Source organism: Trachinotus anak, unplaced genomic scaffold (assembly GCF_046630095.1).
Source record: "Trachinotus anak isolate AG129_WGS33_773 ecotype Australia unplaced genomic scaffold, CSIRO_AGI_Tana_v1 ptg000002l, whole genome shotgun sequence".
In the NCBI taxonomy this organism is placed as follows: domain Eukaryota; kingdom Metazoa; phylum Chordata; class Actinopteri; order Carangiformes; family Carangidae; genus Trachinotus; species Trachinotus anak.
In genome coordinates, this window is record NW_027273853.1 from 20,530,500 (window position 1) to 20,544,504 (window position 14,005).

At 42.2% G+C, this 14,005-nt stretch overlaps 1 protein-coding gene across 3 annotated transcripts in view; it reads right to left on the minus strand.

Moving 5' to 3' along the window:
- tspan9a (tetraspanin 9a) overlaps positions 1-7,749 on the minus strand; it is a 156,443-nt gene extending 148,694 nt beyond the window's left edge. The window contains exon 1 of one of the 3 annotated variants that reach the window (XM_071505056.1): positions 6,769-7,749. The gene's annotated coding sequence lies outside the window, so the exon portion shown is untranslated. The remainder of the gene's footprint in view (positions 1-6,768) is intronic. The other 2 variants (XM_071505047.1, XM_071505039.1) reach the window with 2 other exon arrangements.
- Between the last annotated feature and the right edge of the window lie 6,256 nt (positions 7,750-14,005).

Consider the following 14,005-nt stretch of genomic DNA (forward strand, 5'->3'; position numbering starts at 1 on the left):
GCTGTATGAGGCTCCAGATGCTCTGAAATAACTACATCCAATATATCTTTATGTCCATCTGGGATCCTTTCATGCATCATTTAGACAGAACATTTGGCCGCACAGAGAAATGTTTTCCTCAGCGTTCAGTGTGTTGGCAGTCTAATATACAGAAACAGTTTTATGACACAGTTGAATTTAGTTTAGAAATTCACTTCAGTTTTTATGGAATATTTGATGGTTGCTGTGGATTTTGCAACAAAAGCAAGCGTGACTTAAAAGCCTATGAAAGTTTGTGGATGCACAAGAGTTTAATTTCATGATTGGACATTGTGGCTCCCTTCTTTTAATAAACCAGATTCATACATGTGCTGTGAAAAACGTGTTATGAATCAGACATGTTTTAGTCATTTTAACTGTAATTCCAAATATACTACTAATACCAAAAATCACTTATTGCTGACCTCTTCCCTAATTTATGATTTACTACTGATTAAAGGGAGAGCTAGGTTTAGAAACAGTATGTCACCAGTGAAGTGTCCAATGAGCATCTAAAGCAGAGAGGACCATATGTACCATGGTGAGGTCTCAATCCGAGAAGCACCAGGCTCTGTTGTGACTCACAAAAGGTGCTTTTGATTAGAGCATTGGCATGAGGCGAGATGAGAGCTGGCTCTGCCTTGCCAATGAGGCTCCTTCTTGTACAATTAATCACAGCAGGTTCAAAGCTGGTAACAAATTTGTCTTTTGGGATCTTTTTTTATTGTAGCAACAAGCATTTAGGAGACGAGACATGACGGGACAGGAGAGGACCCCCACAAAGTTGAGCCAACAAAGGTGGCAGACCAGGAAATGTGCCATTGATTCTTTCTTTCCTCTTTCGGTTTCTGTCAAAGAACAGCCAAGTAGGATCTAAACAGAGGACTGAAACAAGGACTGCTTTGCTAGTACTCAATATAAAGATCAGCATTTCATTCATGTTCTGTTAATAGGATCATTTATTTAGTAAAATTAATCTAACATGGCTGGCAGCAATGGTTTGTATTAATACGAATTCTGTGGGCTCAGTTCTCTGAAGTGATAACGTGCCATGGCTTACTGTCAAAAGTGATGCTTTTATCAAGCTAGCACAGACTGCTTTCCTGCCTTCGCACTTTTGGCGTTTTGGTGACTAACCATGAAAGTGACTGCACTGAAGTGTGAGGGGATTCTGAGGGAGGTGTGGCTGCAATTCTAATGTCAAGGATTACTGGTTTGATAAAATGTTGTTGGCTGTCTGTGGGTGGCTGTGCAGGTAGGTCTTTCATCTGCAGCCTTTAATTTGTGCGCTATAGTCCAAATTGTTGATTCTTTCTTTTAAATTTATAGTGTGTGGCCCTTTGCTGCACACAAACATGAAAGGACTTTTCAAAGACAGAAAAGTATGTAATGAAATGTGACTATTTTTACACATTAAGCTTCAAAATAGCAACATTGCTATTTACAGAACACAGGAGCAGCAACTTTTTTTGGCTAAAATCTTTGAACAGTGTCCTGCCAACAAAGTCCAGATGTTTTGCCCTGGACTTTGTTATTATTCTCTTAACATTATCTATTTTCTCTATCAATGAAAATAATATAATGATTTTAGGTCAGGTTAGTGCAGGAACGATACATCATTAATATGTAAAACACAATAACCAATTTCATCATAATTTCTTATGTGCTAGATTGGTTTAAATATAAAAGTAACTAAAAATACAGATGGATTTCCCTTTCACCTGGAAAACATAGGGGAAAAAAATTGAAATATATCTCATTTATTTTTCTTTTGTCAAGTCATTTTGTCCCCCCACCTTCTGAAACCAGACCTACACCCCCTGTCCATGCAACAGGTTGTAAAGGTTTCCCAAGAGCTCCATTTAAAGCCCTGAATATATCCACTGCAACTTGAGAGAGCTGATATGATAAGTTGATAAAAATCGTCCAATCATTCAACTTTTGTAGATTACCTGGTATTTCTTATACCGCATTAGCTCCTCACCTTACTCAGAAAAGAGTTCCTCTTGAATTTCCATGACAAAACGATCTGTTGTATACAGATGAGCATTGCCTCTGAGGAGGATTAGAGGAGCCGATTTAAACAGGACTGACTGATGCCAGCCTCTGTCACAGCGAACAATAGTGTAAGCCTTCCATATCAAACCTTTCACAGCTGCAGTGACAGAATTTCTGGTCACAAAATGACCAAAAAAAGCTCCTGCATGAGTTAAACAAATGTGTTTAATGTAAAACTACACAATAACTATCAAAGGTCTGGCAATAAATACTACATTTATGAAACTTTGTGAAAGTTGTTGATTCAACTCGCTGGTAATTTCTGATGTTAGTTTGTGGTGTTGTACAGGATTATATCATCTAATGACTTCTATGAGACCGTTTAGGGTTTCATAAGTTAGAATAACAGGCTGCAGAACTGTTTCCTGTTGAACAAAAAGAGGGAGGTGAGCTAATATTAGGCTACAGGCCATGTGCTGTTATACCTAATGTGTTTTAAGGCTGGTGCACTGAGCAGGATGCTGGTGGACATGAATCTCTGTATGCGAGACCTTGAGTTGTGATGTGTGTTTGTTCCCTTTTTTGTGAGGCAGAAGATAGCTGTGATAAAAGGCACGGTCAGTATATTTTAAATGCCAAAAGGTCCTGTGCTGCTAACAGTTGAGTGTCCTGAGCTAGGTCCCTTTTCCCAGAACATGATGTCAGCGCTGTCACAATTTATGCAGCGTGGTTATACAGTTAAAATGCTGAAAGCTAAGACATTACGTGTACAAACATGCGCCCTGATCAAAGTCCTGCTTATATAGCTACTAGAGCCGTCTCTCGCACATAATGGTCAAAATGGTCTGGAGCAGGATAATGGATTCCACCCCACTCCTGGACCAGCTACAGTCGTGGAGCTTTAAGAGCGTTTGTAACAGGCCACAAGAGTCAAATACACCATATGGGCAGACAAGTGAAAGCAATTCCTGCCAAATTTACAGTAACTGATGAATAAAATCAACACCATCCCATCTAGCATGCTATGAAGCTACAGTAATGTGATCCATTTGCTTCAAAAGAAACCTCCACTGCCACGGCTCTCAGCTCCTCTACAACTGTCACGCTGTGACTTACGATACTGCTCATAACTGAAATGGACTGATGGCTGTGGACAAGGTCCATATCTCCAGGAATGTGTGTGATTCAAAAAGACAAAGACATCATTAATGACCAGGCTTTCTTCTCTCTCCCTCGTGCTTCAGGAAAAGAATTCAGTTCTGCAAAATCTAACACAGAGAGGTTGGGGTCAGATGGAGGAGAGCCAGGGTCGCAATTTGAGCTGAACCATTGCTCAATATTTGCAAAGGTTAGAAGTGAAGAAAAATGTGTAGCCCCCGGCCACTTTCTTACATTTTTAAAACACAACGACCCGGTGCAACATCATCTGATAAGACAGGCGGGAAAAGCTCTCCACAAGCAGAGGTTCACTCTTCGTCATTTTGACAGACATAAAGCTACACACATTACTTTCATATATTTTGTAGGTATGCAGTTATCATGGGAATTAAGCTGATATGAATTAAAGTAGCATTGGTTTGGTATGTAAAGTTCTTTAAGCAGCCACCATTGATCGCTCAAAAAAAAATTCCCACACACCAGCGGCCTCCCAACACAGACAAAGGGGACCGACACAGGCCGCGGCTACACAGGGTGTCAGGAGAGGAAGCTCTGCCAGCTAAAGTCAACAAGTCTGACATTACAAATCCTGCCTGGCACCGAAACAAAACAGCATGATAGAGTGTGAAAGCAGAGCAGATATCAGCAGTCGAGACCTCACTTCCACATTTACAGCCAACATGACATGTATGGCATGCACTCTAACATGACAAACACTGAGTCTATGTGGGTGAGATTCAACAGTTTCACGAGGGACAGCATGATAACTTCACAGTAAGCAGGAGGCCGACTGTTCTTTATCAGTGGCTCTTTTATTGTCTTGGGAAAGTTCTGCTTGCTTGTTGAAATGTTGTGCAGTGAAATGGTCCAGGCAGTTAACAGTGGGGAAACAATATGAATATGAAACATGAATTCCCCCCCCCCCCCGCTGTTCACACAGATTCAGGCATGAATCTGTTAGTTTTGGTGAGAGAAATCTGCTGCACCTTTCAACCCCGAGCAGGCAGGATCCCGGCTCGGAAATAGACTTGACTGTAAACGACCGCCTGTCAGTCACATAGCAAGGTCAAAATATAGGCACAGAATGTTCTGCTCGCAGCGTATATGCGGCTGAGAGTTAGATACCTGATCTGCATTTCAAGAATGCACAGCTTGAGTAGGCCGCATAAAAAAAATTTTTAAAAATGGGAAGAGTTGCCTGAAAGAAATAAGCGGTGTAATAAAGGCTTCTCTGACACGAGACGCAACGCCAGAGTGAATGATGGCACCCACTGGTCAGCCAGCGATATCTCACACAGACAAAGACAGTGACACACAGCCTTGCTCTTCCCGTTGCTGATTGGCCTGGAGGGATGTGATTAAAGTGTCAAAAAACAGAAAGAAGGGGCAGGGGTGCGGGAGCGAGGGGGGAAAGTGAGAAATAAATGTTGATACAGCAGCACAGCTCATCCATTGTGAGACACAGTGGAATGAGATCTGCCCAGCACCGATGCCCCCCCCCCCCCACTTGTCCCACAGAATAGGAACTTTCATGAAGGGCCAGAACATAGGGCCGAGCTCTATGGCGACTGTGTGGGCCAGAGAGAGAGAAATCTGAGGAAGTAAACACAGTTGGAGGCTCACATCGCTGCTGTTGTTTACCACCGCAGAGAATCAGCCAGCGCGTCCCGGAGGAAAAACCTTTTGACAAAGGTTGTGATTGTTACTGATTCAAAATAGTCATAAAGAAAGTTAGCTGTTTATTGGCAACCTTTGATGTCAGTGACTGTTCGGTGGTTTCATTATGTAAACCAAGGCCTCGCAGAAGAGCACAACACAATGAGAAGCAGCTGAGTGTTCAAACCACTCATTTTTTCCCCTTTTATGTGGAGTTTGCTGGTGGGTGCAACTACTAGATATGACTGCTGGGAAATGAATCCAACACTTAAATATCTAATCCACTGAAATCCCCTGATTGGAAGGGAGTAGGTCACAGATTTCTATGGTTAAGGCACAGCCAGACAGGCAATTCAGCCTCTAAAGCTGGTAAAAAATAATTAACCACGAGAGTGAAATTAGGAGTAAAAATGCACATATTTCTTTACAACAGTAGGTCATGAGGAAGGAGGAGGTGGTGGTGGTGGTGGCACTGACCTCATGCCACAAGAGAAGCAGGAATGTGGGGTCAGACGGTGCAAGACCATCCCATACACCAGAATAGACATGATCTACAGCATACCACCATAGTGAGGAGCTGCTGTTTTGATATGGCCCCACTTGACTCCCGTGTTTGACTCGAAGCATTATATTTCTCTCAAAATGTGTCCGCTCTGAATTCAGCCCTTCCCCCGGGGTAGTGAGAACTATAAATCAAAGACAGACGGTCGTTGTTCTGAGGACAGAGACTTATGACTGAAGTGAAATCATAATTAATCAAATGAGCCGAGATCACCTAGCCATTTCCACATCTGGTAGATTCATCCGTGAATGGGATGCGCCACAAAATGTGACTCACTTCTCACTTTCAGTCAACACTCCGCTTTACAGGAGCTTTTCAAACACGGGCGCCAACTCAGAGGAAATTGAAATCAGAACTAGAAACACAGCTGGTAGCACCGAGGTGAGGTCTGTGGTTGGGAAAAAAAAAAAAAGCTTTACTCCTCAGTGATCAGGTTTAAATTCATATTCGCTGCCACCTTAGGTGAAGCTTCACTCATAAACAGGCACAGTCGCAGCGATCGGGCTCATCAGATCGTCTGTGCTCAAACAGTGGCACACTGCACAAGCATGAAAAGAGGGGGGGGGGGGCAATCAGTGAGGAGCTGAGCTGATGAGCTTTATTGTTGAGCGAGGCGCGTTGCTCTCAAGGACCAGAGCAGCACCTCATTCAGCTGTCGCCTCTGACAGGACTCTGAATACGTGCTTTTGATTCTTGACATTCCTTCAGGTTCATGAGATCAACTTTATAATGTAACTCATGCAGGAAATGCACTGGCTCAGAATTCATTGATACTAAACAGGAGCATATAACTTTGTTTTAAAAGAACATGAACAAAAGGACTTTGGTCCCTCCATTGGTCAAATGCTAATACATTTTTAAACGAGATGAGCTGATAAATTGATGTCTTTGTGTGAGGCCTAAATTTTGTCAACATTCAAGCTGAGGTCCAAAGCTTCTTGGCATGTGACACACTCAAGATCCCTGCCAAAAATAAGTAGCTGATGGTCGCAAAAAATAACAGCAATGGGAATATGATAGTCTTAACAGGAGTTCATAAAGAACATTAAAACCACATGAAACTCCACAGACACACAGCAACAACCTCTTATTACAGTAATATGCCCACAGTAGTTTCAACACCATAAGGTCTCTACTACCAGTTACAGAGACATCATATTGCGGTGGTTTTCATTTTAATGAAGCCAGCCATGTCAGCAAAAAAAAAAAAAAAAAAAAAAAAAAAATCTCTCAGCATAAGGCACCATGTTAATACAACACACAGTGGAGCTGGACGGCTCAGTAAACTACGATGTCACCACGCCGCGCTGAATGTGGCCTGACAGCAGACAACCAGCTGCTGTCAGTAAACAAACCCGAGGAAAACAGCCTCTCACCTGCTGCGCGTCCTCCTGCGAGCTGAACTCCGCCGGATCAGCGGCCGCGACCTGTCAGTCCACAGTGGGGAGAGGGCAGAGAATCACTGCCACGCAAACTTCAGTGCAACAGCCTCGGCCACCAAACTTCCCAGCCGGACCTGGTCGGGATTTTATTCCGCGTCTGTTTCTCAAAAATAAATAAATAAATAAAAAAAATGTTTAAAAAGTATCTGGGATCGCGCCCTCCTTCAAAAAGCAGACCTCTCCTCCTGACAACTTTCTGTGGCCGCTTTATGTCTCTGGTTGATGATGGATTGGGGACTGAGTTTTCTGGTTGGACGAGGAGGAAATGAAGTTTGAGGAAGAAGAAGAAGAAGAGGGGCTCTTACTGACTCCTACAGGCGCGTCACAGCCTCGGACCTTTATGGCAGAATTACAGAGAGCCCGTAAAAACTGCAACCAGTTTGATTTATTATCATTAGTCTCAGAGGTTGAGCTATATTACAATAATTTGGCAGTTGTAAAAAAAAAAAAAAAAAGTGAGTTTTGACAGCTGACCGCAGAGACCATGTTAATGCTAATGCTATGGGGAAAATGAATTTCCTTGTTAATGCATGATACAAATGCAAATGGGAGTTACAAAGCATCAATAAATCTGTCTGGTTTTAATGTGGACACTGGCTGTCGATGCTCGGTTCCTTCGCTGATGGGTTTTAAGCAGCATTTGCTGTTTTTAATGAGGCTACTTCATGAATCACCAGAGCAGCAGCAGCAGCCAGAAAAACACCACTGTCATGACGAGAGCATGCAGTGTTCATGAGTCCAAATCACAAACATGCGTGGTGCTCAGCGAGCCATCCTCCTGCTGCCATGTGTGTCAGTATCACATTAAAGTGGGCAGAGGGTGTGGAGAGGAAATTCAAAGAGAGCTCCAAAGCCCACATGCCAGTCCAAACTGGGCAAATGCTTTGGAGTGAAGAAACACACATAAACACTGATTGTTGTAAGGGCAGGACAGGAGGAGGTAAAAAAAAAAAAAAAAAAAAAAAAAAAAGGAAATACTGGGGAGGGAAAGGGGAGCACAGATGCAGCAAACCTGCCAACACACATCTACACTTGTATTAAATTTCCATCCATTAAAATCCAGTTTTTATAGCATGTGTGTTAGTGTGTCTCTTGTTACTGCAACCCCTTAATTGTCGTCACGATCAAGAACAGAAACCAGAAGAAAAAGTGCGTTGACCTCTTCTTGGTTTAAAGCTTCTTATTTGAGCTGCCACTCCTAACTGTAATCACCGTGTGTTAGTTTTCTATAAAGACCACTACTGTAGTGAATGGGTGGGAAAACCTGAACCCATCACTCATCATGAGTGTCTGTGGATCCCCCTGCTGTCATGATTACATTGCTATGAACTGAGTGTTGCTGAGACCAATTTAAAAGACATAATCATTAAACAGCACATGCTGGTCCCCTGATGGATGGGATCATTTGAGCAATAAGCAGATCTTCTGTGTTTAAACTTTGTGTAATGACACTGCACTTATAAGCTCCTCTGTGTGTTGGCCTTTCCCATCTGTGTTTTTAAAAAAGTAGTCGTAATCGTACTATTATGTCAATAGTTCTACATTTTATTCGCTCTCTAGCAAAGAGTTAGATGAGGAGTTTAACACTAATCTAATACATGTCCATTAAATATTAGCTTAGGCTAGCATCAAGACTGAAAACTGGAAAGGGGGGGGGGGACTGCTACCCTGGCTCTGTCCAGTAGTATCAAAATCCACATCACAACATCTCAACTAACACGCTTGATCATTTTATTTAACCATACAAATCAAAGTGTAAAAATTTGGCATTTTATTGGGATTATTTCTTGGCCTTGGAGCAGTTATTGCTCCCTTGCAAAAAAACTAGTTTGGCACAGTAAAATAGCAAATTGTCATTTTTACCTTTTGGAGGGAGCCAGGCTAGCTCATGTATTTCTCAGCAAGGAGGTGAAAAAGTGTATGTCCCAAAATGCCAAATCATTCATTTGACTGTTTTGGTATCCATTTGCTGTAGATACCAAAAATATCTTGTCATGTACTGTAGATACTAGGGGATTCATTATTATAAATCTACTAACTCCCTCTCTCTCATTGTTTTGCTGATGTCCATTGCTGAAGATTTTACAGGTTTTTGAAAGTAACTAGCAAGAGACATGACACTGAGCCCAGAGCCCTTTTTTAAAATATGTTTTTATGTCCAGTATCTATATTGCTTTCCTTCTGCTGGCATGGAAATCAATCAGCTGACATCTCATGAATTTGGGATTCACTGCAGCTTACACACATTCCCAGCCAGGGTTTGGTCAAGCTTCCTTCTGAGTCAGGAAGGACAATTCCCAAAGTTATGCATCATGCATTCCATAGTCCTTCCATATAGAGAGTGAGGGGAGCTGCCAGGCTATATGATGGTCAGCATGCCGTGGATCTCAGATGGCTGTGCATCTTGATATGGCTGCTAATTTGCATCACAGCAGGGGTCATAATATTGACTCTCATTTGGTCTGTACTCTCAGCAGCAGTAATATATACAGCATGGGAGAGCAGACCAGGTGAAGCATGCTGGGTTAATCACATAATAGCAAGCATGGGACACACCTGGAAGAGAGCCAGACCTGCACTAATTATAGTACCTGCACGCCTATGATAATCAGTGAAGCCTATCGTGCAAATCACTCTCACTGAGAAAAAAAAAAAAAAAAAAAAAAAGATGAACATGCACAGCACAGCACAGCATACTGGGAAAAAACGGCTTCAGGCGTTTCAGAAACTTGACATGAGGTCTCGGCTGATCACTTTATGAGTGGGGATTTCTCTTTAGGCATCATTTGAGTTTCTGGCAAGTGGCATAAGTCATTCATCACTGCAAGTATGAAAAAAATCATAGTGGGATTTTTCCAGAGGTGTAATCTATTTCATGGTAGGTTCTAAACACTTCACTGGTTCCGGTATAAGACAATGTGGAAAACATTTTGAACTGCAGCAACAGCTGTTGTAAGAAATTATTGTAATTGTAGGACTAATCGTCATGACTAGATGATTAGATGATTAGAGAACACTGTTCTTCAAAACACCTTGTTGAAGCATGACTGCGTGCAGGTATTGTTCCTGCCAAAAGCAGCTGTAAGGTCTCTCACCTCAGATCCTGTTATTCTTTCTTCTCTCATCATCTTAACAATGTACCAGCTCTGAAACATTCAAGATTATCAAATAGAGCACTGAGCATTAGAAAAATTGTCCTGTGTGTTGCTTCATACTCGTTATACAGGTGCATACTGTAAGTGCCCATGTATCTTCAATTATGTACAAAGAGACAAAGTTTCCAGCACTAGTTGTCCTACACTGGTGCCATCTCCGGAACAACTCTAGCTTCTGGCATACAGTTTCACATTCAGTCCTTTGTCTTACGTCACTTACATGTTTATGCTTTACAGACCACATCAGCAGATTAAAGTAAATAATTCCACAAATACACATTAATGGTCTTAATCAGACCTAGTTAGGTCTAGCTCGTTAATTCAGAGTCAGTCTTTGTCCAATCAGGGTGCGTTTGTTGTTGTAGCTGCTGGACTGTCAGCACTGACTGGTGGCTTGTGCAGGTGGAGGATGTTCTTCCCAGCTTTGTCAAAGCACAGACAGGAGAGGGGACCTTGAACAAACTGCAGCGAGATACTCGAGTCCTCAGTCCGCTCAGGTCTTAATGCTCGGCTATTTGTCTTGCTTCTGTTCAGGGGAGGCCAAGCTGCTTTCTGGAATGCTGAGGAGTGTTTTAATCTGGTGAATTATAGCTGTGAGGTAGATCGATGTCGTGTGTAGCTGCAGAGAAGCTGCTTGGTTTTGTTATTTGAAAAGGTCAAAAACGATTTTAGTAGAGAAGGCTGTAAGACCATGGATTTAAGAACAACCAAACAATTACTAGAGACATTTCACATAATAAAAGAAGAAATCTTATACACTATAATTGAACAAAATGATAGTGTCAAAATGTGTTTAGATAGACCAAACTTTAAAGGATAATATGGCCTTATGCTTCAGTTCAATAAACACTGCACTATTTCCAAATAACTGTTATCTGACATGACATTGTGGGACTGGCAAAGGATCAAAGCCACAGTGAAACCTTGTTATAAATTATTCACTGAGCCGTGCGCTACTGTTACACCTCAGCTGTCTAAACCGATGCCCTTCAAACAACACGTCTGTATTTGCAGCACAAGCTTCTCACATCAGAAACACTATCATGCCCCTCACTTGGCAGAGCTGAATGAGAAAAGAGCCCTCAGCCCTCATTGGTCACCGCAGGGTAGCGTGCAAATCAATGGGTCAATAGTCTATCAGCTCCTTCAGTGCTGAAGATTTCCTGCAGTGTCCAGTAGGAGATGGACACAGAATCACAGCTGGGCTCAGGACATATTCAGGTCTCCAGCACAGTTTGCGGCACTGAGCACTCCAGCAGTGTAATTGTCTGTGAGATGAACTCGGGGACAAATAATAACACATAATGCACTTTCTAGACTAGCTATGCAGATCTCACACAGCAGAAAACATCAATTCATAAAAATAACAGTGATGGGTCCTTTTTTTTTTCATTCTTTTCTTCCTGTAAATACTTGGCTTTCTCTGTGTCCATATGTCAAACTGTTCCCTTCTCTGGGAGTGTCCTGGGGATCAAAGGGCCCAGGGCTTTCCCTCAGTAGTTAAACGCTCACTCTAACTGTTGATTGCAGGGTGTAAAAGGGCTTCGGTTTTATGAGTCAAAATCTCAACAGGGACCTCACCATGGCAGCTCATATAGTATCCTAAATAGCTTTGCTCATATTAGATTACATGCTGCATTTCCCTGTTTTTAACATCCAACAGTTTGTGAACAACGAGGCTCTATATGCTCACAGTTGACACCCCCACTGTGGGAAGCTACTTTAAAAGCTATTACAGTAATACACATCATTCATCATGGTCACAAATGAGCCCTGAGGTAAGTGAAAATCGCGGCCCTTTATATGCCTTTTGGGCTTAAAAATATGTGTAACTGACATTCACTAAACGAGTGTTTTTAATACAGGCAATAAAAGATACCTAACAGTGAAACAGAACATATAACAAGAATGAACTGATGTGCGACGTGGCACCACTCACAATGAGCGTCTACCTCATTCATTTTGCTGCAGTAACGGGAAGCCGTCAAGTCCAGCTGAGAGGTCAAGGACTTGGATCCTGATGTTGATCCTGCCGATAAATTCTTCACCAGCTGCATGATTAAGCGAAAAAAGATGCTGCAGCTGCTCCTGGTTTCCCTCTGCCATCGACCCCGTTCCATCCACTGTTTGGTTTTCATCGTTGCACCAGCCACCTGCTCTGATCCTGCATTAGGATGCCAACTTAGCTGGACAGACAGAATATAAAATATGTAATACTGGCAGCAGGGGAAGAATGGGAACTGTTTTGTTTATGAAGCATGTTCCTACTTCTTTCCATGTTAGAAAAAAAACACCTTCATTGAGCAATATTTTTTATTATGAACATTATTTTTATTTGCTTGTTCGCAGTATTGTAGGAATTACATCCATAATGGGCAATTATGCCACTCACAATTTACGTCCAATGCCAAAGCTGCATGGCATGCAGGCAGTGTGCCCTTTACAGTGTGTATCACATGTGGGCGTAAGAGCTTAAGGGTCAGGGTGGTGGATGGGCATGCAGCACATCAGACTGTCATGCAGGAGACGTGAATGTGTGTATTTATTGAAAGGTTTTCTAATTATGAAGTTATTATTGGTTGCTTTAAGAAGCAAACTCCCCCAATAGAATCTGACAGCCCCTCATTAATTACCTCGCGGCTTGACATGAGAAGACAGTCTACACTCTACACCTTTGTAATATTTCACAGTATCTCACAAATGTGGAGATAGACGAGGTATTTGGGTGGGTTTAGGTGACAGGGTGGGATTATCTCTTGAGTTTACTGCTCCAGTGTTTTTCTTTATGCAGTGATGGAACACTAAGGGAATATAACTCATCTCTTGGCTTTATAATTGTTAAACTGAGCAACGACTTGAGTTCGTAATTTGGCCGTTGCCATCTTGGCTTCTTGAAACCAGAAGAAACCATATTTGGATGAGAAGGTGGAGCTGAGGAGGAGTGAGGGGTGGGTCTGACCTGCTTTGTACTCTATCCTGATTGTGAGGCAGGTCGCCGTGTGTGGTCCAGTCTGTCAATCACACGGTAGCCATGCCATCTATTTTCCTCTAAGTGGAGCCATAATTTAAAAAATGAACATCATGTTGAATTGAAGAAGACTTGAAACTAGCGATTGAAACCATAAATTAATTAGGAAATCGTTTACTAAGGTAATAAATCAAGTGAGAAATGGGGCCATTTTTCTTTAGACTTATTTTTGCAACCGGTGGAGTCGCCACCTGATGGTGATTAGATAGAATACAGGTTTAAGGCACTTCTGCATTGGCTTCACTTTTCAGACCCGGAGTCTACATCCATTTTTATATACAGTCTATGATTTGAACCAAGCTGCTCAATAAGAGCCACAAGAAAGTGCACCCTGTGTCCATCCTCTGTTATTCTACTCCATATGCAATGGTCACATCTTGTTAAGATGATATAGTATCTCCTCGTTGCTGTGAGTTTGTTTTGTCCAGCAGACAAAAATCCCTCAATGCAGCATAGGGAATGCAGTAGAATTAAAACAAATTAACTACTTTAGAAAATTAGCAACCGCCTGCACTTTAAACCCTTTAAACAGAAAAGCTGATTTCCAGCAGAATGAAATGGTTTGTGGCAGAGTTTGATTAGGGATAACAGGCTCATCCCTCGAGAGAACCTCCAGAGCAGCCGTAAGCCACCATTAAACACCTCCAAGTAAAAGACAATTGATGCGGAGAGCTGAGTTTGTTTAATAAATGGTCCTCAGCTCGCCGTCATAGAGCAGTAAGACACTACTCTGCACACTGCAATAACAGAGTTGAGACCTCCGTGAATGGTTGATTTGCGATTTTCTGACCTTGAGTCAGGAACACAGAACAGCCATGGCTGTTTGTTCAGCTTATTACTGAGGTGAGTGCACAGCGGCGTCTCTTTCATCTCCTATTGACGAACTGAAACACAGCTGAGCTTCTCAAGGGCCTGTGACTGAAGTGCAAGAATTTCCCAGCGGTTCAAGCCACGGTATATAGGCACAGAGCCAGATACTAGGTCTGCT